This window comes from Mycteria americana, chromosome 21, assembly GCF_035582795.1.
Source record: "Mycteria americana isolate JAX WOST 10 ecotype Jacksonville Zoo and Gardens chromosome 21, USCA_MyAme_1.0, whole genome shotgun sequence".
In the NCBI taxonomy this organism is placed as follows: domain Eukaryota; kingdom Metazoa; phylum Chordata; class Aves; order Ciconiiformes; family Ciconiidae; genus Mycteria; species Mycteria americana.
In genome coordinates this window covers 6,698,886-6,722,849 of record NC_134385.1, presented here as the reverse complement: position 1 = coordinate 6,722,849, position 23,964 = coordinate 6,698,886, and the positions used below count along the sequence as shown (strand labels likewise).

The window sequence follows — 23,964 nt, the reverse complement described above, 5'->3', positions numbered from 1 at the left end:
GATGCTGCAAGCGCTGGGTGTCTCCGTTCCCAGGGGACAAGCAGCACCCGCCAGATTTTGCCTCCATTTATGCTTTTCTCTGGAAAAAGCCAAAAAACCACCCAGGGATCCACTTGCCAGACACACACCGGCCCTGCCCCACCTTGAGAGGGGCTGCCGGGAGATATTTACACTGATGAGGTGGGTGAAATCAAAACTCTCGGGTTTTGGCCAGTCCCCCCTGTCATCCGGGAGACCGAAGAACCGGCTGGGGGGTTTGCGGTGCCTTATTAAACCTTTCTCCAGGACGTTGTTCTTGGGAGGATTTAGCTTGTCTTTATGCGAAGGTGAAAGCTGCTGAGGCGGTTGGATGGAAAACAAACCTGGACGCTGCTCGCCACTGCCAGCGCAGGCACGGGCGTGAGAGCCACAAGCCGTGACTCTTGTTAACTCTGAAGCCTAGTGGTGTCAGTTGCAGATCGGGACAGCCGCGCTGCTGCAGGGGGGTGTACCCAGCCGCGGAGGCAGTGATATGGGACATCAGGATGTGGACTGCTGGAAGCTGAGGCCTGGCTGGATCTGGCTGGATCCCTTGGCCGTCCCGCTCTGTTTCCTGGGGCCGTGCTCAGGCGCTGGCACAGGGCAGGCTTGCTCGAGCGGGCTCCTTCTCCATCCCAAAGTGGTGACCCCATTGCCTCCCCCTGCGGCGTGGGGCTCATCAGGGGGTGGGATGCAGCTCCAGCCCCGGAGCTGGGTGGGGACAGGAGATGCTCAGCGCTCCCACCTCTGCCTGGCAGAGCTCGGCATCGAACCGGGCTTTCGTTTCCTTCTTTGTTTCTCTCCTTCTCCTTTAATTGGCTGGAAAAGCAAAGCTCGGTTGGCACCTCCCGCCCGGCTGAGCCTGCCGGAGCCTGCCGGGCTGGCGGCGTGCCGTGCCGTGCCGTGCCGTGGTGTGCCATGCTGTGCCACGCCGTGCCGACACTGGCATCCTTCCTCCCGCAGCCTCCCGGGGTCGGGGTGCAGGGAGAGGGGCCGTGGCTCCATCCCATCCTGCTTGCCCGAGCCGTGGGGTTCGCACGGGGCACCGAGAGCCTCTGGGATGCGACCCCCCGTCGCCGAGCCTAGAGAAGGAGCTAACGGGGTCGGCTTAACGAAGGATGGGCAAAGGGAAGAGGATGGTCCCATCCCCCGCGTTCCTCAATCGCCCACCAGCCCTGCGTGACATCCCCTTCCCCAGCGGGACCCCACTGCACCCTTGGGGGCTTCACGGCCCTGCTGTCCCCTGCCGTCCCCACCGCCCCTCCTGCCCCGATTTGCCTGGTTTTGGCCACCAACCCTCCGGCTTCGGCACCAGCGAGAGTCAGTCGCCTCCGACATGTGCCGGCATCTTTTGTCCTCGCGCGGTTCCCATCGTGCGCGATCCCCGGCGCGGGGACGGCACGAGGACAGCGGGGCCGGAGCTCCCCCGGCCACCTTCCCTCTGCCGGGGAAGGGGGAAAGGAGCCCGGGCTGAACTCTGGATGGGGGTTTTCAATTACACAATTAAATGCACAATTAGGTATAATTACCAGCGCTCAGAAGGCGCGACTGTTCATAATAGGCATGTAATCTACTGCAGTCACTGTTTATACTGCTCGGCTCCGCTCCCTAATGATTATGGAAAGCTTTCACATTTGCATGGTTGCCATGGAAATGGGGGGCTGACGGCGGCATCGGGGATGGCGAGCCCCTCGTTTCCCCGCACCCCATCTCCGTGGGATGGGACGCGATGGGTGCGGTGATGCCTCCCTGCCCGGGGATGCTGCGTGCTGGCGTGGAGGGGTGGGGATGCCCCGGGGACGGGCAGCGCCGAGGATCTGGAGGCAGCCCCAAGGTGGGGACCGCATGTGTCCGGGGCACGAAAAACCCCAACGCACCTTGTCACCTCCCCGGTGACCACCCCAAGAGACACAGGAGGGACCGCGGGTGCGGGGGGCCGTGGAGAAGCATCCCAGCCTGGCGAGACCTCTGCGTGGATGTGCCTCCCCCCGTGCATCCGCATTATTCACAGGCAGAGCTTTGCTTGACAGGCCACTATAAAGGTTTATTGACGAGCGTTTGGGAAGGCAGAGCGTTACAGCTCGCAATTAAAACCGCGATTAAAGTGCAGTACGTCTAAATTTGCAGGACCAGCTAATGTGCACCCAAGAGTATTAACGAGACCGGTTGAAGAACTCTCTAAATCATTCATGCCAGTTCGTAACAGAGCTGGGAGCAACGGGGACTGGAAAATAAATGTCTCGGAGGGCTGGGTTGTAGAGAAAATAAAGAGGATGAGCCAGAAAACAGCCTGGCCTGACACCGAAGCCGTGAGAGCACAGGAAGGAAAGGTTGATGCATGGTGTGATCAGCAAAGCCTAAAAGCCAGTGGCCTAATTGATGTCTGGGAAAATGAGTCTCGTCCAGCCAAACTTGATCTTGTTTCTTACTGAGCTCACAAGTTTGGCTGCTGAAAGGGACTGAGCTGCCATAATAGTGTTTAGATGCCGATAAGCAATTTGATTTAATCCCAAGTGGCTTTCTGTTAGGAAAAAAATTAGTGCTATAAAAAATCAATGATGCTCCTTTCAGTAATAGAAAGAAAGAAGAGAAGGAGTAAAATCATCGCCGGAGAAGATGTGTGGACCAATGGGACAGTGGCGAGCGTCGCCTGGCGCAGGGCGAGTCGGGGACGGGCCCCCCGGGACCGCATCCCTGCCAGCCCGCGGGGCAGCCGGGTCTCCCATCCCGAAACACATCGCCAAGGCGTCAGGAGGGGATGGGGAAGGGAGAGCCGAGGTTGGAAGATGTGTCGAAGCGGCCTCTTGAGCAGCTCGGTCTCTGTGGCTGGTCCGAGGGAAGACAGGGAGGAAGAAGAGATTCCTGGTACTGACAGACCTTAATGTGGGAGAAATAAGGCAAAGGAGGCGTTTTTGGGGGAGAAAAGCGACTTTTTAGCCACGAAGGGGATTAACTGCGGCAAGAAATTACCTCTGGGCATGACGGCTTTTCCCCGCTGCCTTTCGCCAACGCTTGCCCTGGGCTCAATGCCGGCAGTCGGCTCTGTGCATCCGCGGGGGATGCGGGCGACCGCGGGGATGTCCCCACGCCGGTGACAGACAAGTGGACACCTTTGGAGGTGCCGAGCGCCCTGGGTCGTGTATCGGCAGCGAACCGGTTGGTTTTGCTACAGGAACTTATTAGCAATTATTACAGGAACTTAGCTGCTCCTGGATTGATGAACATCTCAGCCGAGCTCCTCGTGGCTTTATTTTTTGCAGACCCGGAGCCCCGGGGGATGCTCTCCCCCAGCCTGTAGGCACCGATGGCTCCCACCACCTTTTCCCCCTGCAATGGAGCTGCCGGCTCCTCTCCCCCCGGTTTCTCTGGAGAGAAAGCACGAGGAGGACCTGGAGGGGCTGAATAATTGAGCAGGGAGAAGGATTCGGGGCTCAAACGGTTCAAAACTCATCGCGGAGAAATTCAGTTCCTGATGGGAAACCCACATCCCTTTCCGGGACTCAGACCCGACGCTGAGCCCGCGGCGCTGCCAGCCCTGCGCTGATCCTGCTTCACCCACAAACGTCGATACGGCGGTGGGTTACGGCTGTTGGGAGGGTGCTGGGTGCAGGCACCGGGGTATCAGCATCCTCCCAGCCTTGCGCCGATGCTTTGGGGCTGGAAAAGGGCTCTGTAACCCGGCAGCCATTGCACGTCGCCCTGGGGAGCGGGGTTCGGCCGGCATCGCCTCCCTCCGCGGGGCTGGGGACCCCTTGGGGTGCCGCAGCCGTCGCTGGGTACCAAGGCTTGGGGGATATCTTTATGGAAAGGGGAGAAAACCTCCAGGAGCACGCAGCAGGGATGAAAAACCCACAAAGCCCTAACGTTCCCGTCGACGCCGGACGCACATCTTAACAGCTCCTCCAGCGCCGGCCGGCGAGATGCAGGTTATTACGTATTGATCGCTGCGGCGCCTGGCCGAGCCGAGCTGCAGGCGGGCGGGCAGCTTCAGACCCCTCTCATCCCGGCGGTCCGGGCCGTATCCCCATCCCTCGTCCTCCTGGGATGCCCGGGGATGTCCTTGTCCCCATCGCAGCGTGGAGCCGGGGACGGTTTTTGGCTGGAAGTGATGGAGTGCTGGGGCTTGTCTGGGGAGAAAATACCCTGCCCGAAGCGCGGGCAGAGGGGCAGAGGGGCTCAGGATGGGCCCCTTGGCGTCTTTTTTTTCTTCCCGCAATTTGAAAGCAGCTATTTATTTCAATTTTCAAAATATGTATGTAACGGCCTGGAAAACCGGAAAGGCAAAGTTGGCAGAGAGCAGCCCTGCTCATATTTAAACAGGACATTAAACCCCGAGTGGTTTATTAATAAGATTAATAACGGCTCCCATGTGCTTGGCTGGGAAATTTCACCCGTCTTTGTTTTTTGCTCTGCAGCAGAAGGAGATTTGGGGGAGAAAAAACCAATTGCCCAAGTGCTGCTTCACCTGCACCCAGATGGGAGCAGCGGGGCCGGATGCGGCCTCTGCCCCAGCCGCCCCCCCGCCCCGCCCCGATGGGGGTCCTGCACCGGCACGTTTTGCCTTATTATTTAATAATGATTTTAACAGCCAGTTGCTCCTGCGCCAGGGTGGGAGATGCCGCAGGGACCCGTGCTGGGGTGATGTTTCCCTCTTCCCCATCAGGGATCGGCTGCTGGGAGCCCACAGGGTGGTGGGGGGCTCAGCTGGGGTGTTGGGGGGCTTGGCAGGTCCCGGCGATGCTGGGGGATTTAGCAAGAAGGAGCTCTGAGGGAGGGATGCAGGGGGGCGCAGGGTGGGTTTCAGGGGGTACGTTTGGGCTGCTCTGATGCCCAAAAGCGTGCACAAGTATTTGGGGGGCTGGAGGGGAGGACCCCATTGGAGGGGGGACCCTGCCCAGAGGTGCCGGGGGCAGTTGCTGCCTCCATCGCTCCTGTCCCCGCGTGGTCCCACGTGGCCTCCATCACTTCATGGCTTGAGGCAACACAGGAATCCAGAAAATCCTCCCGACGCTGTTCTGGGAGCCCTGGAGGGGACCGCGGGGCGGGCTGGGGAAGGGGGTGTCCCGCCAGCCCCTCGGAGACCTGCGGAGGTCCCCGGGAGCACCCCGGGTGGCTCCGACCTGCGTTGGCCGGGGGCCACCCGCTGCCACCCCTCCAGGGCTGCGGCTGCATGAGGGGGTGCAGGATCAGGCCCGGACCCCTCCCTACAGAAACATCTCGTCCCTGTAGTCCCCAGACAGGGATCGAGCCGGGGGGGCACAGAGCTTTCCAGGGGCTATTCCCCGCCAAAAAATCCTCCCCGCCACCCTCAGCCCTCCCTTCCCCATCAGGGATCAGCTGCTGGGAGTCCCCAGGGAGTCGGGGGGCTTGGCACGGGTCTTGGGGGGCTCGGCACATCCCAGCAATGCTGGGGGGGTGTTTAGGAAGCAGGAGCTTTGCGGAGGGACACAGGAGGGTGCGGGATGGGTTTGGAGGGGTAAATGCCAGAGCTGCTTGGATGCCCAAAAGTGTGCAAGAAAACACAAGTATGCGGGGGGGCTGCGGCGAGGCCGGCTGCATCCCCCCGGGGCCAGCGGCACCCCGAGCTGGGCTGGGGGCTGTTTGCAGCCCATGGCGGGGACGGTTCGGGAATCACCCAAACAGGGGGCTTCCCACGCAGCCCTTCCTCACACGCGCGTGCAAGTTTGTCAGCGTGCACGAGCGGTGCCGCGCCCTGGCTCCGACCCGGCAGCGGGGACCCGTCCCCTGGGGGGACGCTGGGAGGGGCGGTGCTGCGGCACGGTGCGGCCCCCGCGCTGGGCATCCCTCGGGCACCCCGGGGGCTGGCAGCGACAGCGACGGCACTGCAAAGCCACCGGCGCTGGCCAAGCTGTTGGGCTCCTGGCCTGGCCGTATCCCGGCCCCCTCGTCATCCTCACTGCCCAGACTGGGTGTCACCTAAGCAGGGGACACGGCCACTGTGTCTGGTCCGGTGTCGCAGCCACGCAGGGGACATAACCAAAGGCAGGGCAGGGAGCAAGCTCAGTGCTGGCCTGCTGCTTGGTTCTCAGGGCAATTGCCTTGATTAGGGCTAATTAGCGCTCCGGGCTGCTCTGGTCTCTTCCCATAAGTGGATCGATAGCGCAGCCCTTCCCCACCGTACGTGTGCGGGGCAGAGCCCGTGCCCTGGGGACACCGGGAGCGTGGCAGCGGGGAGCCAGAGGAGCTGGTGCAGGGCGGATTTGGTCCCTTGGTCTCTTGCTGGGGAAGGAAAACATGAAGACCTTTGGTGGAAGGGATTTGGGAAGCCAAAGGGCTGGGGCTGGCCTGGCTCTGCCTCGGACAGTGTCCCAGTTTGGGGCTGGGGGTCGCAGGGAGCCGTGGGCACATCACGCTGGTGCTGTGCGCTGCGTCTCTGCCTGGCACCTCATCCCCCGGGCACGCTCGTGCCGTCCCGCAGCGATACCCAGGTACAAAGCCCCGGCTGGGAAGGGTCCCAGGGAGAGGAGGGTGCTCGGGGTGAGCGGAGGGTGCCTGGGGTGGGAGCGGAGGGTGCTCTGGTTGGAGTGGCCGATACTTGAGGAGAACATGGAGGATACTGGGGGTGGGAACAGAGGATGCTCAAGTGGGAGTGGAGAATGCTCAGGCAGCACAGCGAGGGACGCTGAGGCTAACAGGAACCCACGGGAAAACCTGTCCGCTCTCTACTTCTGTGCAGTAATGGCTCAGATTAATGGTGGTCCTCAGCTATTGCCTGTAAATGTCAAGCCGAGAGTCCTTGTCCCCGTCCCCGGTGATCCCTGGGGACTCTCTCCTGCGCACACATCCTCCTCCTCCTCCTCCACTCCACCGAATGGCCAGGACCGGCAGAAGGGCCGGCCAGCGCGGTGGTGCCGGCCGTGGCCGTGGGGTTTGGCCGGGGTCCCCGCTGCCTTGAACCGCATCTCCCAACCCCAGAGAAGGGACCCGGCACCCACCCTCTGGGTGCAGCAGCCAGGCACTGGGCGGGCAGCTTTGCACAAACCCTTTGCAGGCTCCAATTCATATTTTCTCCTTTTTTCCCCCTATTTTGGCTCAGGAACCAGCCCTGTCCCCCTTACCCACCCCAGGGGCATGGCGTCCCCATCTGTGCCTCCGGGACCCCCCCGCCGCTCCTGTCCCCTGCTGTCCCCTCCTCTGCCGCCACTTCCAGCCCGTCACCGGCCAGTTGCCAATTCCCCTCGGCAGCTGCCGGGACTCTCAGGCAAAACTGTCCTTTCCCGGCCCCTTTCTGTAGCATCTGGCGCAGTTTTCCCCCGGCTTGGGGAGGGGGGGAGCAGGAGCCCTGTGACGGGCACAAGGCTGGCACCGAGTCCCCGTAGCGGTGTGGGGACGGCTGGCACGGCGGCTGGTGGGGTGGTCAGGGTGCAGCGAGGTTTGGGGGGATCTCAGGGTGCCTGTTTGCTCCTCAGGGCTGGAGATGGCACTGGGGGCTTGCTGGCGGGTGGCACGTGTGTGTCGGTGGTGGCAGCCCCTGGCAGACCCATGGCCATGGGTACCGCAGCCGGGTTTTGGTGGGGACATCGTGGGGACGATGCTGCGGGGCTGGGACCAGGCGTGGAGCTCACGGGGAGCTGGGCTGGTCCCCAAGGGCTGGGGGGTCCCCGTGCCCAGCCTGGCTGTGCCCCATGCCCACCGGCTCCTGGCTCTCCCACTGCAGCCCTGGACATGGTCACGTCCTCTCGCCCTTTGCTCCTGGGGGACACCCAGGATGTCACCCCCATTTCCCCTGGGAGGGACATGGGACATAGCCCGGAGGGACGGGGAAGCACGTGCAGGATCAGCGCTGGGACCTGTTTTATTCCCTCCTGGGTATTGGCATCACATCTCTGACTCAGGGGCTCCAAACAAGGATGTAATTTGGCAGCAGCAGGCTGGTATTGTTACGACCTGCTCGATAAACACCAATTGATTGTGAAAGGCTTCCCCCCCCCCCCCCCCCCCCCCCCCCATGTAGCTCAACAGTTGTGTGGGTGATGGCAAGTGGAGGCTGGTGCGGGCCGGGGCAGGTCCCCGTGGTCCCTTCCAGCGTAGCGGGGAGGACATCCCTGTCCCACGCCCGGGGCCACCACCCTTCCTGGGGCTGCATCTCACCCGATTTTAAGGCAGCCCCTCCCAGGGCTGCTGCCCCTTAAGCCCAGCCTGGGTTTGGCCCTGGGCTGCAGGGCTGAGCTCAGGGCCGGGGATGGGCAGGGCAATGGGCTGCTCTGGGAGGTGCAGGCAAGCGATGCTGCGGTAAATTTGGGGTGACTGCCTGGGACTCCGGTGGGTGTCAGGGGCCGTATTTAGGGATACCCTCACCCATTTTGGGCCGGTTTATGCCCCAGTGGGTGCAGGTCCTCCCCATCATCCCATGAGCACTCCCACCATCCAGGAGATGGGTGCTGCCCCCAGCTTTGGCACCCACAAGGTGCTGCTGCCCCAAACCATCCCCCCTTTTGGGTGGACCCACAGGAGGGATGAGGATTTCCATCTCAGAATCTGGGGGGAAGACCCAGCCAGCAGCACCCACGGCCTGGACACAGGACTGATGCTCCCACCGCCTCCTGGGGTCCCCACACGAGTCCCCCCATGGGAAATGGGGCTCCAGGGCTCTCCCTGTGCCCCCCTGCTCCATCTTCTCCCCCGCCGGAGGGGATGCTGACCCCACTAACGACCCCGACCCTGCTAACGACACCGCCTCCCGCCTCGCAGCAGCCCCAGGCCCTAATTATTTTTAATCAAGCCCCCCCCAAGAAGGAGCGGCGTGGTGGCTGGGTCGGGGGGGTCCCGTGGGGAGGCGGCACTTGCCAGACAAAGCAAACCCAGCCCTAACAAAGGGGCTTGAATTATACATGGGGCGCGGGCTCGCCGCCTGCCCGGCAATTAGCGGCGCCCTCGTTAGCGGGGTCGATGGCAGGGTTGGTGTCCCCCGCCCAGCAGAGGAGGGGACGGAGCGGGGGGCACAGGGAGAGCCCCGGAGCCTCATTTCCCATGGGGGGACCCCAGGAGGTGGTGGGAGCATCAGTCCTGTGTCCAGGCCACGGGGGGTCCCACGTGGGGACCCCAGGAGCCCCCCCGGGCCCGTGTCCAGGCCATGGGTGCTGCTGGGTTGGGTGTTCCCCAAACGTTTTGAGATGGAAATCCTCATCCTTCCTGCAGGTGCACCCAAAAGGGGGGATGGCTTGGGGCAGCACCCATCACCCAGCTGGCAAAGCCATCGCATGTGGCTATGGGGGAAAAGACAGGCTTTTGGGGAGAATCCCAGTTTCCCCACTGTGGGGCTGGCCCCGATACAAGGGGGAAGGGCTCATGTCCCTGTTGGATGCAGGGGACTGATGGCCGTGCTGGCCCCACTGCAGGGTTTGGGATGCTTGGGGTGGCATCGTCCCCCCGCTCAGCCGCGGCGTTGTCACCCGTCGCGACATCCCACTGTCACGCCTTGTCGTTAAAGGATGCGGCCGAGTGGAGCGGGAAGGCCCCAGGGTGGGCACTGGGATGGGTCTGGCCCTGGGAGCTCCCCATCCACCACCATGCAACAAAGGGGTTCGTAAAAAGCGACCCCAAAAAACCCCTCCCGAACACGGTGGGTATAAAAAGAGGATGAACCAATTAATAAAAGCAATTTTTATGGATGTTTAAGAAGTCTCTAATGAGCTCCCATCCGTGGCAGCTGCTCGTTGCTGCATTTAATAATGTGCCGGTGGTCACGGCACGCTCTGCTAAGGCGCCTTATTAAATCCTTTCCACGATGAATGGGAAAGGTATCGGCGGGTTTAACGGCACCGGCACTTTCGCTAAAGGAATTGTTCAAAATATTCAGGTTTCTGGTTTTATGAGGACGGCGCGTCCCTTTGGGTACCTCTCCAGCTCCGACGCTCTGGTTTGCGACCGTCCCGGGATGCGGGTGGATGCTCTGCTCCTGCGGGATCGCAGCCTGGGCTGGACGGTGGTCCTGCTGCCGGAGCAGTGGGGCTCCACTCCCACCCCTGGCTGCGGTGACAGTGATGGTGATGGTGGGAATTTAAGGAAAATGCCAGATGGGCTTGTTATTAAATCCCTCAATAGATAATGAGCAGCACTAATGATGTCCTGTGCAGACCTTCACTCCTTAAAGCACCCCAAAAAAGCATCGTGGGTGCTTGGGGAAACAGCCAAGTCCCTTCCGTGCCGCTCGCTGCCGGCCCCGGCTGCTTCCCACCACCCGGGTGCTTTTATATTCAGCCCATAGGAAGCTTTATCCTGGCCTTGCCAGCACCCATGGGTGCCTCAAGTGTCTTCTCCTTGCGGGGTGCTGGAGTGAGGGACACATCCAGCCATGAGGAGACCCCCAGACTCCTCCAGGAGCTTGGGGCCATTATTCAATGTATAAATAAGAATAAATACCCAATTCTCCAAGAAACTCTGGCCCATGAGGGTTTCGCTGACCCAGGGACGAGCACGGGCATGACAGCCCTGCCTGCAGCGGGCAGCGATGCCCCTCACCAGGCATCGTGGCTGCCCGTGGGTTGGGGAATCACCCTGAGGAGAGGGAAACCCACGGGGTTTATCGTATAAATCCCTTTTGTGCTGGCAGCTACCTCCTCACGGGCTGCCGGGCAGCTGAATCTCTTAAACCCGTGTCTCAGGGTGGTTTTATCCTGTATTTTAAGGATAAAAAATTGGATAAGTGCTGGAAGAAACATCCACGCTCGCAGGGCTCGGTGGGTGCACGCAGTCACCCCTGGGTACCACCTCCGGATGCCCCCTTCATCCCTCCAGGATGCAGGAGCATCCCCTCCGCCTCCGAAACAGCTCTACCCTGCCATCAAAATAAATATTTTGGGAGCCACGCGCGGTTTCGCCTCCCCACCGGCTGCCGCCGGCTGCTCCTTTCGCAGCGGCATCGCTCCGAGGGATTATTTTTGCTCCCCAGCTCATTAACGGGGTTGTTACCAGGCAGATTTCCTCACCCGATTTTCTCCTTCCCAGCCTGCGGGTCGTGGGAGGAGGGACTGCCGGTTTCCATAGCAATGCACTTGGCTTTAATCAGTATTTCTTTCCTGGGAGAATTGATTACGAAAGGTGTCACTAAAATCACTAAATTGGATTTTTTTATATATATACATTTTTTTTTCTCCCCTCTATCGGATTATGTTAACGGCGTCTTTGAGGCGCTGTTTGAGATCTGGGGGAAATTACCTCTTGCTTCTCGCAGATGTCGGGCTAAAGAACTTAACTGGGAGAATTAGCATCGAAATTGCCTGCGGCTTAATCCTTGTCCAAACGGGCTCGCCCCTGCGGGCTGGTGGGGACATCTCAGCCAAGATCCGTCCCGTCCCACCCAGGACGGGAAAAATTTTGCAAATTTTTTGGAGACGGGGTTGTCCTGCTCTTCCTCTTTCCACTAGCCCAGAGCTGCTTTTCCTGGGATCCCCCCTCACACGAGAGCTTGGCCAAGCCACCGGCTCCCGCTTGTTCCCCATCCCAGTCCAGCCCCAGTGTTTGTGTCCAACCCCCAGAATTTGTTATTTAGGGGGTCAGGCTCCCCGTATCTCTCCTGGTGCCCCATCTTGTTTGCCGACCCTGTGCACCCCCCAAATTTAAGCCCACGATCACCCAGATTTAAGTCCCAAATCTCTCAAATTTAAGTCCAAGATCTCCCAGATCTAAGCCCAAGATCCCCCAAATTTAAGCCCAAGATCTCCCAAATTTAAGCCCCAAATCCTGCAAATTTAAGCCCAAGATCCCCCAAATTTAAGCCCAAAACACCCCAGATTTAAGCCCAAGGTCTCCCAAATTTAAGCCCAAGATCCCCCAGATCTAAGCTGAAGATCCCTCAAATTTAAGCCCAAGATCCCCAGACTTAAGCCAAAGATCCCCCAAATCTAAGCCCAAGATCTCCCAAATTTAAGCCCAAGATCCTCCAGATCTAAGCCCAAGATCTCCCAGGTTTAAACCCAAGATCCCTCAGATTTAAGCCCCGGCTGCCCCCGCAAGCGGGAGCGGGGCAGGATCAGTCCTCCCCGCGGCGCGGTGACGGCTCATCGCTATTGAGCGCCCGCCCTGCGAGGCTCTTCCTCACCCCTGCGGGCTCTTCCTCACCCCTGCGGGCTCTTCCTCGCCCCTGCGGGCTCTTCCTCACCCCTGCGGGCTCTTCCTCGCCCCTGCGGGCTCTTCCTCGCCCCTGCGGGCTCTTCCTCGCCCCTGCGGGCTCTTCCTCGCCCCGTCGGCCGCAGGATGAGAGGTCGGGGGGCAGAGGGTCTCCGTGGGCGGTGGGGGATGTCCCCTTGGTCACTGCGTCCCACGGGCAAACTGGCGCTGGAGGAGATGCTCTGCCGGGGTCAGGGATGTGCCTTCGCTCGGCATCTCCAGACTCGCATGGAGAAATCCCCCTGCTCTGAGCAATTCCCCGTTTGCTCGGGGGTTTTTTAGGGTTTTTTGCTCCATTTTAATTAATTCTCAGCCTCTCGGTGGCCATGCTGGTAACGCGCTTTCTGCTGCAAGTCTCCGGCGTGATGACAAGCCGTGGCTCGTTGTGGCTAATTGAGGCGCTTGATTAATCCCGGTTTTCTTTACCTGACAGGCTGGTTGTTGAAGCCGGCTTTCGCGGGGGGGGTTGCTGGTGGCTCAGAGATAGGAAGTGTCTCCAAGGCTGAGCCGGGGATCAGGGATCTGTGTCGGACCAGGGCGGGGGGTTTATTTGCTGTGGGATGGGATGGGATGGGATGGGATGGGATGGGATGGGATGGATGGGGTGGGGTGGGGTGCGATGGCATGGATGGTGAGTTGGATGGGATGGATGGGATGAAGAGAATGCATGGGATGCATAGGATGGATGGGATGGAATGAGATTGATGGATAGGATGGATGGGATGGAATGAGATTGATGGATAGGATGGATGGGATGGGATGCATAGGATAGATGGGATGGGATGAGATGGGATGCATGGGATGGATAGGATGGTATGGAATGACATTGATGGATAGGATGGATGGGATGCATAGGAGGCATGGGATGGAATGAGATTGATGGATAGGATGGATGGGATGGGATGCATAGGATAGATGGGATGGGATGGGATGGGATGGGATGGGATGGGATGGGATGGGATGGGATGGGATGGGATGGATGGACGGGACAGCAGGCTCCGCCGTTCACGCTCCATCCCAGGCACACAGCTGGGTTATTCGGGCACAGCACGGGGCTGTAGGGCCCCTTCCCTTGCCCCCCTCTGCTTCCAGAGGGATTCGCTCCAGCCCGCAGCCTGCCTGCTCTGTTTGTGGCTGCCTGAGGCAGCGCGGCCGGGCTCTGCCCCTGGGTGCCATCGCTCCCCTGCGCCTGGTCCTCCTGCAGCCCCATGCCAATGGCCCTTGCCCACGTCTCTTCTTCTCTTGATGTCTCCTCCTGGCTAAATGTTGTGATTCGGCAAGATTCAGTCCAAATCCCATCTGTCCGTGCCAAGCCAGCAGCCCCAGCCCTGCTCCCGCGGGTTTGGAGCAGCTCTCAGCCCAGTGTCCTCAGGGCACGCCTTTCTTCAGGACTTGAGCTTCTGGTCTTCTCCACCACCCCCATTAGACCTGCTCTGATGGAGCTGGTCACCCTGACCAACAGAGCAGATGCTCCCCGGTGCGGCTCTGAGCGGGGCCGGGCAAGACTTAGCCCATTTTCCAGGTAAACTGAGGCATGGCAAAGCCATGCACAGCACCCAGCCATCGCTGGCGACCTTGGTGCTTCAGCCCTGAGGTGTGAAAGCACCTCAGCCTCACGGGAATGAATGGCTGGGTCCCACTGGGGTTGCAGCCCCGTGCCTCAGTTTCCCTCCCACGGCACGTGCCTCCTCGGGCACTGCTGCTGGCCCCGCTGCACGTTCCCCCCCCCGGGGACGCTGCTGGCACCACCTCACGGGTGCCACCACCCCATGCCCTCCCCACCGAGGGGACCCCAGGGTCCTGGCTTGTTTCAAGGTCGTTTGCAAGGTCGGGCTGGGTGGATGCGGAGCGGCACAAGCTCGGGGTTAACGGCATCACCCCGGCTCCCTTCTGCGGGGACATTTAACTGGGTTTGGAGCAATCCCCGAGGGGATGGAGCGATTCCCCGCGGGAATAAAGCGGGAATAAAGCGGGAGGGCATCGCTCCGGAGCCAGCTCTGATGGGCGGGACGGGGAGCTGAGCTGCTTCGACTTCCTCGGCTTTCCCTCAGCATGGAAATGTTTCCTTGCTGGGAGGTGAGAGAAAGAAAAAAGTCTCGTCTCAGCGTTTATAGGACGGTGCAAATAATAGATGTAATCTTGAATTAAATAGATGCAATATCGTATTAAAGTTAAATAGATATAATATTGTATTAGAGTTAAACCAGCCTGCTCGCGGGGAAATTTGAAACTTGTAACGTTTGCTGGAAAAAAAAAACCCTATCAAAATTCCTCCGGGGGTAATGACCTGCTGTGGGTCCTTGCTGGGGACACCGGAGCCATCGAGGGCCAAATCCACCCAAACCCCGCAGTTTGGGGAGCTGCCGGGCCCAGCGGTGGCTCGGGGCTTTGTTTTAGCAGGTGTAAATCAGGAGGAGCCGCGGCGGTGACGGAGCGTCCCTCTCCGCGTGGGAACACTCACCACCCCGAGATTTGGCGTTCCCGGCATCTCGGAGCACTGCGAGGGTTTGGGGGTGTCTGCCCGTGACGTGCCTCAGTTTCCCTTCCCTGTGATGGAGCCAATACAGGAGGGGGCTGGGTTTAATCTGCCTTGCGCAAAGGGAGACCCTTTGCGACCCTTGGCCTACATTTAGGGGATATATCATCATTATTATTATTATTACTATTATTATTATTATTATTATTGCCATTAGCCACCCCGAGGCCGCATTTCCCAGCCCTCCTTGTACAGAACCCCCCAGGGATGGATGGAGCCAGGAGCACGGATCTGGGGTGCAGGGCTTGGAGGGGACCCAGCCACACGGGTGCCGGGGTCTCCCGGGGTCCTGGGGATGGGTGCAATGGGTGACCTCGCACCCAGGGCCGTACCCAGCCCACGGAGCAGGTTGCTGGCAGCGAGCTCCTGGGGTGCAGTGTCTCGACGAGCGCATCCAGCCGGGGCTGCCGCCGCGTTCCCATGGCAACGCTGCCGGATGCGGGGAAATGAAATAAATAACCGGGAATGGGGGGGGAAATAGGTGAGAGAGGAAGGGAAACCCATCGGATGGGGGGTGGGTGCTGGGTGGGTGCTGGGGAGTTGTGGCGGGGGACCCCGCACACCCCAAGTCTCTGCCTGTGCCCCCAGCGCCCGCAGCCGCATCCCGGAGATCTGGGATGCTTTGAGCCACGTGGTGGGAGCTGCTAAATCCAGCGATGGGGGGCAGAAAGGGGCTGCGCAGAAGCCAGGAGCCCCCCAAAACCCGCTGGCATTAACGAGGGGTTGCAGCAGCTGGGGAAGGACCCAATTTGTGCCTCTTTCACCCCAGTTTTTGCTCCTGCCGTGTTTTGCAATGGGGCTGCTCAGTCCCGGAGCATCTTCTCGGCCAGGGGCCGCATCCTGCTCATCACCGCCCAGTACCAGAGAGCGATCAAGGCTCCGGTGCCTTTAATTTCTTTTCCTCTGCGATTTCACGAAGGCTTTTGCAAGTCGGAAGTAGGTCAAGAACTTGTTTCCAAGTCATTAAATGAAGTCCCTGGGTTCACAGCGGTGTTTGCACCTTCTTCATAGTCAATTCGCTCGCTTGCCGTTCATTTAAATTGCAGCCAATTTCCCTAAGTGGAGATGGGAGGCTCGCGGGTACCACACGATGAAAACGCCTCCTCGGGTTTCCCCAGGAGCAGGGCAAAGGCAAAAATCTGCAAAACGCCTTAAATTGCCTCAAAAAGAGGGGTTGCGGGGGTGGGTGAGCCTGCGAGGGGGTGCCTGGGTGCTGTGGGGGCTCAGGGTGGGGATGCGGGGCCCCGGAGCATCCTTGGTTGGGAACGGGGCTGGGAGCGGGGCTTCGCTTTTCCTCTTGGGGACGGGGCAGGATGCGGCCAGACGCGGGAGCCCCGTGCTCTTCGTTAGCCCCGGCGATGCTCCATCTGCTGTGGGAAGCGTCCCTACGGGGACCGACAGCATCGGGCGTCCGGCTAGCGGGCCGGATCCTGCCCTGCAGCTCTGCCCAGGGGGTGTTTTCTCCCTAAACCCCAACGTTTTTTTGGCCTAAACTCCTAGAAACAAGGCATTTCTGCCCCAAACAGCCAGGACGAGCTCAGCGGGGGGAGCCATGCTCTCGCAGCATCTTCGGACGCAACACAGAGGTGGACTAAAACCCCAAATCTCTTCAAAACGCAGCGAAATGAAACGTTAAATCCCCGGCGAGCCCCAGGCATATGGCGTGCGGGAGAAAATCACCCGGCTGAAGGATAATAACCCATCGGGGGGTACCGAAGCCCCGCTCCGCTCCTGCCACGCCGCAGCGCGGAGGGAGGGCAGGGGGTTTATTTCAGCCCGACGCGCAGATGCTGCTGCTGCTGAGATCAAGGGCAGCAGGCAGCCGGGAGGAGCATCCTGTCTGCGCTGCCTGCGCTGCCTGTGCCGGCCTCGCCGACGCCGCAAAAACTGCAGCTGGATTGTCAGGGCTTTTCAGTCTTTAGGGAGAATATTTTCGGGGGGGAATATCCTTTTTTTTCTGGGATGGAACCTCTTCCCATCTATTTTTTTCCCCTTTCTGGGAAAAGTCGGGGGGGGAATATCCCCTTCCCCTGCCTGCATGGCTCGGTGAAGACCCTCAGAAGGGCAACGGGCAGGTTTGCTCCTGCCTGCCAATGTCAGAGCCACGTCCCCGGGGAGGTGGCAGCAGAAAAGCTGAGGTTTTGGTGGTGGGGGAAAAAAATCCCCTAAAAATTCCCTAAAAATCTCCTTTTCCCCAGCCTCTCTCCTCGGGGCTGGCCGCGAGGAGCTTCTTGCTCTTGTTGCGTCAAACCTCCCAAAATCTGGAGCAGGACCCCGTGTTCTCAGGGATGCCGGGCGCACCGCTTTGGTGGTTGGGACACCCCCAGTGCGGGGGGGGGCTCCCCTTTGGGGGTTCACCCCTCTGTCCCCGGGGGCTCCCGGGGTCCCGCATCCCAGCTGGCGGCGGGCGCGGTGCCGGGATGCTCCCCGCTCTGCGGAACGTTACACGGCTGGGGACTGGCAGGGGATGCGGGGTGCTGCCAGGCGCCCGCGCGTGACGGGCACGCGACACGCGTGTGATGCCCACGCCCCATCCCGGTGCGAGCGGGGCCGTGGGATGCTGGGGAGGGGACGGTGAGGGCAGGGCTGGGGGTGGTGGGGAGTCCCCGAGCTCCCCGATTCAGCCAGCCCCGCTCGGAGGGTGAGGAGGGGTGCAGTGTGCAGGCAGGCCGTGGGTGCAGGCAGGGCATGGGTGCAGGCAGGCCGTGGGTGCAGGCAGGGCATGGGTGCAGGCAGGCCATGGGTGCAGGCAGGCCATGAGTGCAGGCAGGCCGTGGGTGCAGGCAGACCATGGGTGCAGGCAGGCCGTGGGTGCAGGCAGGCTGTGGGTGCAGGCAGGCTGTGGGTGCAGGCAGGCCGTGGGTGCAGGCAGACCATGGGTGCAGGTAGGCCGTGAGTGCAGGCAGACCATGGGTGCAGGCAGGCCGTGAGTGCAGGCAGGCCGTGGGTGCAGGCAGGCCATGGGTGCAGGCAGGCTGTGGGTGCAGGCAGGCTGTGGGTGCAGGCAGGCCATGGGTGCAGGCAGACCATGGGTGCAGGCAGGCTGTGGGTGCAGGCAGACCATGGGTGCAGGCAGGCTGTGGGTGCAGGCAGGCTGTGGGTGCAGGCAGGCTGTGGGTGCAGGCAGGCCATGAGTGCAGGCAGGCTGTGGGTGCAGGCAGGCCTGGCTCTCTTGCCCCCCGCAGCCCTCGGGCTCTGCTCGGCGCCTGCTCCCGCCCCGGCCAGGCCTTCGGCCGCTGCTGGGTCTCGGGGCTCGCCCTGCACCGGGCCCGACGCCCGCGTGCCGGTGGAGAGCGGCCCCTCGCCCTGCCGCCACCGCCTCCCCCCCCCCAGGGCGCGGGGTCTTGCCCCGGGTTTTGGGGGTCTCACCCGGCGGCTCCCCCTGGCCGGTCCCGGGGGTGGAGGCTGGGGAAAAGGGGATTTTAGGGTGTTTCCCCCGCACCGTCCCCATCACTGGAACCGCAGCTTTTCTGCTGCCGGCGCCCTGGGACGCGGCTGTGACGTTTGCGGGCAGGAGCAAACCTGCCCGTCGCCCTTCCCAGGGTTTTAAGAACCCATGCGGGCAGGGCAAGGGGACGTTGCCGCTCTGATTTTTCCTGGAACGGGGAAAAAAACAGATGGGAAGAGTTTCCATCCCAGAGAAGAGGGGCGCTCCCCCCCGAAGGTGTGTTGCCCAAGCCGTACAAAGGTGCACAGCCCTCGTTCTGCCCCAGAGCCGCCCAGCTGAAGCGGCACCAGCGGGGAGCCCGGCCGGGGAAGGGCCGGTGGTGGCCGGGCCGGGGCTGTCCCCACGCGCGGAGGGACGGGGTGACCGGTGTCACCCTGTGCGAATTAACGGGGCTGGACCCCCGTGTCGCCGTGCCCCCGCCGTGTCACCGCTGCCCCACTTGCTCCGCACGCCTGGGTCCCCCCTTGGGGACGGGGGGCTTTGATTTAAAAGCAATTCAATAGATAATCGCGTCCCCCGAAAAACCGCTGCCTGGGCATGGGGGGAGGCATGGCTGGAGATGCAGCTGGGGGACGGGGGGTCGCTCCCTGTGTCCCCAGGCGTGGCTCCCTGCCTGCTGCGCCCTGGGGTGTCGGTGCACCCCGGGGTGATGCTCAGGGGGCTTCAGGCCGGGCGAGGGCACGGCAAGCAGCAGGGATGTGCCCGGAGCATCGCCCAGCACCAACCGTGCGGCTCTGCAGCTTCGGGGGCGCAGGGAGAGACAGGAGGGACCGGCCGCGAGTGAGCAGGATGGAGGGACCGTCCCCCTCCCCAGCTCCACCAGGAGATGGCCCCCCCGCCAGTGCCGGAGCGAGCTCCCATCTCTCTCCACCCATTAATTATTGAGGCTTTGGGGATGCAATAATATATTTATGCATCTGTGTCAGCAAATGTGTCATCCCCATCGCAGCCCAGGCGAGAGGATGGAGCGCGGGGTGGGGGGCAGCACCGCCTCCCCCACGGAGCCCGGGGGGACCGGGGGCCACAGCCGGGCCAGTGTCCTCGCCCCAGGCCCCGGTGACACGAGCGTCACCTCCCCTGGGCTCGGCGGGAGGAGGACGTGGATAAATCGTCCCTGTGATTGCCAGGACTGCTGAGCGCCTGGAGGCGCCTGCCCCAGGGTCACTTGTGTCCACAGGTGGCCGTGTCCTCGTGTCCCTTCGGTTTTGGTGGTAATTAAGTGGTTTTTGGAGAAGTCTCTAAGAGCCATCAGGTGTGACGGATACGATGGAGGATCTGCTGCCGAATCCCGCTTCCTTCAGCATCCGTAAATCCCAGGCAGGATTGTGGGCTGGGTGGGCCATGGTGGCTCCAGCCTGTCCCTGGTGGGGACAGCAGGACGAGGGATGGCCCCAGGTGGCACGGAGACCTCCTGGCCACCCTGTGGCCGTGACATCCATCTCACTGGGCAGCAGGAGGTCTTGGTCCCCCCAGGCAGCCTGTCCACCGCCGTGTTACCGAGCGGGGCAGGGTTGGTTTTATCTCAGAAACACAGGGTGGACGCCGTAAGAGGTCCCCCCGACGTCCTTGTCTCTAAATTGGAAAGATGTGGGTTTGATGGGAATGTTAGAAGGATAAGGAATTTGCTGGATGGCTGCGTCCAAAGAGTTGCAGTCAACGGCTCGATGTCCAAGTGGACACGGGTAACGAGTGGTGTCCCTTAAGGGTCTGTACTGGGACCAGTACTATTTAATGTCTTCATCAGTGACGTAGACAGTGGGATCGAGTGCACCCTCAGCAAGTCTGCAGATGACACCGAGCTGAGTGGGGCAGTTGATGCGCTGGAGGGAAGGGATGCCATCCAGAAGGACCTGGACAGGCTGGAGGAGTGGGCTGATGTTCAGCCAGGCCAAGTGCAAGGTCCTGCACCTGGGACAGGGCAACCCCCAGTACCAGTACAGACTGGGGCATGAATGGGATTGAGAGCAGCCCTGCCGAGAAGGACTTGGGGGTACTGGTGGATGAAAAGCTGGACGTGAGCCGGCAATGTGCACCTGCAGCTCAGAAAGCCAACCGTATCCTGGGCTGCATCAAAAGAAGCGTGGCCAGCAGGTCAAGGGGGTGATTCTGCCCCTCGACTCCGCTCTGGTGAGACCCATTCTGCAGTGCTGCGTCCAGCTCCGGGGTCCTCAGCACAGGGAAGACATGGAGCTGTCAGAGCGGGTCCAGAGGAGGCCACAGAAATGGTCCAAGGGTTGGAACATCTCTCCTATGGAGAAAGGCTGAGACAGTTGGGGTCGTTCAGCCTGGAGAAGAGAAGGCTCTGGGCAGACCTTCCTGCGGCCTTTCAATATATAAAGAGGGCTTACAAGAAAGACAGAGAGAGACTTTTTACCAGGGCCTGTAGTGACAGGACAAGGGACAACGGTTTCAAACTGAAAGAGGTAGGGTTAGATTGGACATAGGGAAGAAATGTTGTACAGTGAGGGTGGTGAGACACTGCAAGAGGCTGCCCGGAGAAGTTGTGGATGCCCCATCCCTGGAACTGTTCAAGGTCGGGTTGGACGGGGCTTTGAGCAACCTGAAAGATGCTCAAAAGATGGTCCATGCCCATGGCAAGGGGGGTGGATTAGATGATCTTTGAAGGTCTGTTCCAACCCAAACCATTCTGTGATTCTACACTGGAAGTGTTCAAGGTCAGGTTGGACGGGGTTTTGAGCAACTGGATCTGGTGGAAGATGTCCCTACCCATGGCAGGGGGGTCGGACTAGATGGATCTTTGAAGGCCCCTCCAGCCCAACCCATCCTGTGATTCTCTGATTCCAAGAGAGCAAAAATGGCAGCTGCTGGGCAAGAAGGTTTCTGATTTAATACTGCAGGGTTGGGGATGCTCTCCCTGGGGCCCAACGCCGCCCAGCTTGGTTGCAGGAGGGATTTCCATCCTCAAAATATCAAATCTGGTGGGGATGGGACATGGGGGAAGGTGCTCCCTGGTGTCTGTGCAATCCTCCTGGAGCAGCTGGAGTGGCTTTCATCTCTCCCATCCTTGTCATGGGGATTAGAAAGGACTGGGAAAACCCCTCTGAGTAACGGGATGGGTCCAAGGAAGGTGAAGGTGCCATAACCGAGGGGTGATTCGGGGACAGGCAAACTGCTTCCCACTTGAATTTGCTGCCGGCACCCCTAAAAAATCCCATTTTCCTCCAGCTCTGCCTCACCAGTTCTGCCTGCCCAGAGCCCCTGGGCTGAGCCCTGGTGGCTCCCTGTCCCCAGGGAGCTGCGCACGTGTCCCCTCCTGCTGCGCTCCTCCCCGGGGACTGCCACGCGCTGACGGAGCCCGGTCCCTGCGTCTCGCCTGCTTCGATTTCTTGATTAAAATAAAATCATTGCAGGCAACGCGTTTCCATTAGCAGGACTCTGGCGCGCGCCTGCCCCCGACTAATTGATACGATTTGCTGCAAAGGGAACTTTTGGGGCCAATCGATAAACTAGAGAGTGTTTAATTAAGAGGGAGCCCTAAAACTCGTTGCATTGATCGGCTGCAAGTTTATCTTAATTAGCAGCGGGATGGTGTGTGGTTCCCGGCCCCCGCACCCCCAGGAGCATCACGGCTTTGATGGCGGAGCAGCAGCAAGAGCTGAAAGGGGGGAGCAGGGTGTTAATGAGGGCGGGTCGTTAATGGGGCTGCTATTAGCATGGAAATACCGCTTACAGGAGGAGGACAGTCTGGGGAGGATGCTCTGAGCCCCCCAAGTCACCTGGGTTTGGGGGGGTTGGATGCGGCCGGTCCCCAAGTTGCTCGGAGGTTTCTTGCAGAGCGCGCCGAGAGCTTGCAGAGCCCCTTGCCGTGCTTGCAGGCGACGCCGAGCCCCGCGGCCAGGCTGGCTCACTGCTCTTGCTTCATGTAGGGCTACCGTTGATGAACAGCTGGCGGTGGCTGCACGAAAAGCCTGGGTGTCTTGAAGTTTGCTGTCGGGGGACACCTTACCCCCAAAGGATCGGGCAAGGATGCTCTGGGTGCTGGACCAGCCTGGGGTCTGCAGCGAGCGAGTGGTGAGAAGCGCTTGGAGCAAGCCAGGAGCATCGGTCTGAGCTGAAGATGGTGCTCGCTCAGCCCCGCCATGCCCCACGCGAGGATTGCCAGACCTGTGCCACCCGCTCCCCCGGAGCATGGCCGTGCCTCAGTTTCCCCACTCGTGAAAGCGGGTGTAAGGCTGCTGAGCTGCCCTTGGCATGCCCTTGGCGCTTTGCAGGCGGCGAGTGCCGGGGGAGCTGCAGCCGCAGACTCGCCGCGTTTGTGCTGTGTCTCCATATTTTCCTTAACCTTAAGCAGGATCCAACGAGGCTGAAAGAAACAAGATTTGCTTTTCTCGCGGAGGGAATAAGCTCGAATAACGGCGCACACAAAGCCGCGTTTTACCTGCCAGGGCGGCTCCAGCAAAGGTTTTTGGTGCCATTAGCAGCCCTCGCTCGTCCGCGGGGAGACTGTGGTGTTTGCCACTAATTTTGCCTCTCCTTGGGATGAAGGATTCAGTTCAACCAGGCTTTTCCCAGCTCCTTCTCCTTCAGCCTGTCCTGGCTTGATGGGCTGGAATTAAGGAGCCGCGCGGGTGTAAGCCCATCGCCCCAGCTCCGTGGGGTACTCTCAGAGGCTCTTCCCTGCCCCATCCCTCAACTTGGAGACTCACCGGTACCCAAAACTCACAGCCTTCGCATCTAGCTCCTGCTAAGCAGCTCTGTCAACAGCCACCAGATCGATGGATGGCTATAAAACCCCGAGCACCGCTCTCCTTGTATCATTTATTATTTACATTCCTCAATTTAAAAGATTTACGGCCCAGTTGTAAGTATTTCCAAAGGCTGTTTCCTCGGAGAGTTTAAATAGCGTGGAAGTGAATTAAGCCTCAATGCAAACAGCCTTGGTCCCGGCCCTGCAGAGCCAGGGGCTGCCCGGGCACAGCTGCTCCATGGCTTTGCATCGCCTGTAATTGAAACCGGGGTCCTGCCGGCACGGATCCAGCAGATCCTGTCCCGGGGGTAGGGTAGGGGATGGGATACCACGGTCCTTGGCTCTGCCTTTGGCTTTCCTCCCGCTGGCAGGATGGAGCTGGGCTAAAAGAGGTATTAATTAGAGCCCTCGCTAAGCCGATTCAATGAGTGCGTGATGCTTCATGGATGGGGAAACTGAGGCATGGCTGGCAGTTGCACACACAGATGCATTAGCCATGCCTCATCCTCACAAAACACTTAGGGAAGGACTTTTGCCACCTCATTTATTTCTACCCTGTAATTAAGATGCATTAAGTCGGGCTGGATGGGCAGGGATGCCGGGGGGCCCTGGGGCAGCCCTGCGGCCGTAACCCCCATGGGAGCTTCAGGGAGCACCAGGATGGAGCTCCCCTAAATCCACATCACTGGCGGGCGCTGCCGGTGAACGGAGCGGGGGGTGTAAAGCTCATTTTCTCCTGCACTTTTCAGGATAAACTCCCACTTCTCTGCCAGGATGAGAGTCATTGCACCAGGAGGGGAAACTGCGGCACGGTGCTGCAGGGAGGGCTTGGGGCCCGGAGCTCGCGGGGTTCATTGGGTGAAGCTGGGGTATCTCAAAGAGCGATGAGACAGGGCTGGGCTGTCAAAAAGATAAATGTAAAGAGGTTTTTTGGTTTGCAAGGCTGCTGGAGACACACGTTGCTGCAGCCCTGGCCCTGCACCCTTTAGGACGCACCCCGAGGTTCCCTGAAAGTTTGCTATAAAACCATAGCCTCATCCAGTCTTCATTTTTTTAACTTAAAACCACTGGCAAATGCTCCAGCGCTCCCACCTCACCTTTGCTACCACCTTTCTTTGAGCTAAT

At 60.5% G+C, this 23,964-nt stretch overlaps 1 protein-coding gene across 2 annotated transcripts in view; it reads left to right on the top strand.

The window, feature by feature from the left end:
• Positions 1-23,964, top strand: part of NKAIN1 (sodium/potassium transporting ATPase interacting 1) — a 40,692-nt gene that overhangs the window by 3,281 nt on the left and 13,447 nt on the right. The window lies entirely within an intron of this gene.